This window comes from Arachis stenosperma, chromosome 6 (genome assembly GCF_014773155.1).
Source record: "Arachis stenosperma cultivar V10309 chromosome 6, arast.V10309.gnm1.PFL2, whole genome shotgun sequence".
In the NCBI taxonomy this organism is placed as follows: domain Eukaryota; kingdom Viridiplantae; phylum Streptophyta; class Magnoliopsida; order Fabales; family Fabaceae; genus Arachis; species Arachis stenosperma.
In genome coordinates this window covers 80,724,279-80,728,743 of record NC_080382.1, presented here as the reverse complement: position 1 = coordinate 80,728,743, position 4,465 = coordinate 80,724,279, and the positions used below count along the sequence as shown (strand labels likewise).

Below are 4,465 nucleotides of genomic sequence, written 5' to 3'. Positions count from 1 at the left end.
GTTTAACGCCAGTCTGGTGCCCCTTTCTGGCGTTAAACGCCCAGAATGGTGCCAGACTGGGCGTTAAACGCCCAACTGCTACTCTTACTGGCGTTTAAATGCCAGCAGGATCTTTCTCCAGGGTGTGCTATTTTTCTTTCTGTTTGTGCTTTTTCAATTAATTTTGTGACTTCTCATGATCATCAACCTACAGAAAACATAAAATAATAAAAGGAAAATAGATAACATATAACATTGGGTTGCCTCCCAACAAGCGCTTCTTTAATGTCAGTAGCTTGACAGAGGGCTCTCATGGAGCCTCACAAATGCTCAGAGCAATGTTGGAACCTCCCAACACCAAACTTAGAATTTGAATGTGGGGGTTCAACACCAAACTTAGAGTTTGGTTGTGGCCTCCCAACACCAAACTTAGAGTTTGACTGTGGGGGCTTTGTTTGACTCTGTTTTGAGAAAAGCTCTTCATGCTTCCTCTCCATGGTGACAGAGGGATATCCTTGAGCCTTAAACACAAAGGATTCTTCATTCACTCGAATGATCAATTCTCCTCTGTCCACATCAATCACAGCCATTGCTATGGCTAGGAAGGGTCTGCCAAGGATGATGGATTCATCCATGCACTTTCCAGTCTCTAGGACTATGAAATCAGTAGGGAAGTAATGGTCTTCAATCTTTACCAGAACATCCTCTACAAGTCCATAAGCTTGTTTCTTTGAATTGTTTGCCATCTCTAGTGAGATTCTTGCAGCTTGTACCTCAAAGATCCCTAGCTTCTCCATTATAGAGAGAGGCATGAGGTTTACACTTGACCCTAGGTCACACAAGGCCTTCTTGAAGGTCATGGTGCCTATGGCGCAAGGAATTGAGAACTTTCCAGGATCTTGTCTCTTTTGAGGTAATTTCTGCCTAGACAGGTTATCCAGTTCTTTGGTGAGCAAAGGAGGTTCATCCTCCCAAGTCTCATTACCAAATAACTTGTCATTTAGCTTTATGATTGCTCCAAGCTATTTAGCAACTTGCTCTTCAGTGACATACTCATCCTCTTCAGAGGAAGAATACTCGTCAGAGCTCATGAATGGCAGAAGTAAATCCATTGGAATCTCTATGGTCTCATTGTGAGCCTCAGATTCCCAAGGTTCCACATTAGGGAACTAATTGGAGGTCAGTGGACGTCCATTGAGGTCTTCCTCAGTGGGGTTCACTGCCTCTTCATCCTCTCCAAGTTCGGCCATGTTGATGGCCTTGCACTCCCCTTTTGGATTTTCTTCTGTATTGCTTGGAAGAGTACTAGGAGGGAGTTCAGTAATTTTCTTGCTCAGCTGTCCTACTTGTGCCTCCAAGTTTCTAATGGAGGACCTTGTTTCATTCATGAAACTTTGAGTGGTTTTGATTAGATCAGAGACCATGGTTGCTAAGTCAGAGTGGTTCTGCTTAGAATTCTCTGTCTGTTGCTGAGAAGATGATGGAAAAGGCTTGCCATTGCTAAACCTGTTTCTTCCACCATTATTGTTGTTGAAACCTTGTTGAGGTCTCTGTTGATCCTTCCATGAGAGATTTGGATGATTCCTCCATGAAGAATTATAGGTGTTTCGATAGGGTTCTCCCATGTAATTCACCTCTTCCATTGAAGGGTTCTCAGGATCATAAGCTTCTTCTTCAGATGAAGCATCCTTAGTACTGCCTCGTGCATTTTGCATTCCAGACAGACTTTGAGAAATCAAATTGACTTGCTGAGTCAATATTTTGTTCTGAGCCAATATGGCATTCAGAGTATCAATCTCAAGAACTCCTTTCTTCTATTTGTCCCATTATTCACAGGATTCCTTTCAGAAGTGTACATGAATTGGTTATTTGCAACCATTTCAATTAGTTCTTGAGCTTCTGTAGGCGTCTTCTTCAGATGAAGAGATCCTCCAGCGGAGCTATCCAATGACATCTTGGACAGTTCAGACAGACCATCATAGAAAATACCTATGATGCTCCATTCAGAAAGCATATCAGAGGGACACTTTCTGATCAATTGTTTGTATCTTTCCCAAGCTTCATAGAGGGATTCTCCTTCCTTCTGTCTGAAGGTTTGGACTTCCACTCTAAGCTTACTCAATTTTTGAGGTGGAAAGAATTTTGCCAAGAAGGCATTGACTAGCTTTTCCCAAGAGTTCAGGCTTTCTTTAGGTTGTGAGTCCAACCATATCCTAGCTCTGTCTCTTACAGCAAAAGGGAATAGCATAAGTCTGTAGACCTCAGGGTCAACCCCATTAGTCTTGACAGTGTCACAGATTTGCAAGAATTCAGCTAAAAACTGATGAGGATCTTCCAATGGAAGTCCATGGAACTTGCAATTCTGTTGCATTAGAGAAACTAATTGAGGCTTAAGCTCAAAGTTGTTTGCTCCAATGGCAGGGATAGAGATGCTTCTCCTATAGAAGTCGGGAGTAGGTGTAGTAAAGTCATCCAGCACCTTCCTTGCATTGTTGGCATTGTTGTTGTTTTCGGCTGCCATGGGTTCTTCTTCCTTGAAGATTTTTGTTAGGTCCTCTACAGAGAGTTGTGCCTTAGCTTCTCTTATCTTTCGCTTCAAGGTCCTTTCAGGTTCAAGATCAGCCTCAACAAGAGTGCCTTTGTCTTTGCTCCTGCTCATATGAAAGAGAAGAGAACAAGAAAGTATGGAATCCTCTATGTCACAGTATAGAGATTCCTTGAGGTGTCAGAGAAACAGAAAAATAGAAGGAAGAGGGAGAAGAATTCGAACTTAGTGAGATAGAGTTCGAATTGTGCATTGAGGAGGAGTGTTACTCCATAAATAGAAGGATGTGAGAAGAGAGGAAGAGTTTTTTGAAAATTAAAAAGATTTTAAAATCATTTTGAAAAAGATTTTGAAGAAGATATGATTGAAAACTATTTTGAAAAAGATGTGATTAAAAAGATATGATTGAAAAGTTATGGTTTTAAAAAGATATGATTGAAAAGATATGATTTGAAAAACAATTTTAAAAAGATTAGATTTTAAAAATTAATGACTTGGCTAACAAGAAAAGATATGATTCAAGCATTAAACCTTCCTCAACAGAAAAGGCAACATACTTGAATGTTGAATCAAATCATTAATTGATAGCAAGTATTTTTTGAAAATGGAAAGAAATTGATTTTGAAAAAGATTTGATTGAAAAGATATGATTTCAAAAAGATTTGATTTTGAAAAAAATTTTGAAAATTTGCAAAAAAATTTAATTTGAAAACAGAATCTTCCCTCTTGTGCCATCCTGGCGTTAAACGCCCAGAATGGTATCCATTCTGGCGTTTAACGCCCAAAATGCTACCCTTTTGGGCGTTAAACACCCAGCCAGGTACCCTGGCTGGCATTTAAACGCCAGTTTTCCTTCTTCACTGGGCGTTTTAAACGCCCAGCTTTTTTTGTATAATTCCTCTGCTGCATATACTGAATCTTCAGTTCTCTGTATTATTGACTTGAAAATAGAACCAAGATCAAATAAACAATGCATGCAAGACACCAAACTTAAAATAAGACACTAGACTCAAACAAGAAACATAGAATATTTTTTTGGTTTTTATGATTTTGTAATTTTTTTGTGCTTTTTCGAAAATTATATGAAAAGAAGAAAATAAAGGTTTCAGAATTCTTAATGAGAATCCCAGGAATCATTGCAATGCTAGTCTAAGACTCCGGTCCAGGAATTAGACATGGCTTCACAGCCAGCCAAGCTTTCAAAGGAAGCTCCGGTCCAAAACACTAGACATGGCCAATGGCCAGCCAAGCCTCAGCAGATCATTGCTCCAACAGCAAGATTGATAGAAATCAACAAGCTCTTGTGATGATAGGTTGAAACCTCGGTCCAATAAGATTAGACATGGCTTCACAGCCAGCCAGACTTCAACAGATCATCATGAAACTCTAGAATTCATTATTAAAGAAATTCTGAAAAAAATAAAATACCTAATCTAAGCAACAAGATGAGCCGTCAGTTGTCCATACTCGAAACAATCCCCGGCAACGGTGCCAAAAACTTGGTGCACGAAATTGTGATCATCAATGGCGCCATCAACATGGAACGCACAATTGCAATCTCAACTCTTTATCCCAACTTCGCACTACTAACCAGCAAGTGTACTGGGTCGTCCAAGTAATAAACCTTACGCGAGTAAGGGTCGATCCCACAGAGATTGTTGGTATGAAGCAAGCTATGGTCACCTTGTAAATCTTAGTCAGGCAGACTCAAAAGGGTATAGATGATGAATAAAACATAAAGATAAAGATAGAGATACTTATGCAATTCATTGGTGAGAACTTCAGATAAGCGAATGGAGATGCTTTGTCCCTTCTGTTTCTCTGCTTTCCTACTGTCTTCATCCAATCCTTCTTACTCCTTTCCATGGCAAGCTGTATGCAAGGGTTTCACCGTTGTCAGTGGCTACCTCCCATCCTCTCAGTGGAAATGTTCAACGCACC

At 40.0% G+C, this 4,465-nt stretch overlaps 1 non-coding gene across 1 annotated transcript; it reads left to right on the top strand.

Moving 5' to 3' along the window:
* Positions 1 to 1,987: 1,987 nt before the first annotated feature.
* Positions 1,988 to 2,095, top strand: LOC130938343 (small nucleolar RNA R71). The gene has a single exon (XR_009069512.1). It is a non-coding gene; the product is annotated as a small nucleolar RNA R71 (small nucleolar RNA).
* Positions 2,096 to 4,465: the final 2,370 nt, after the last annotated feature.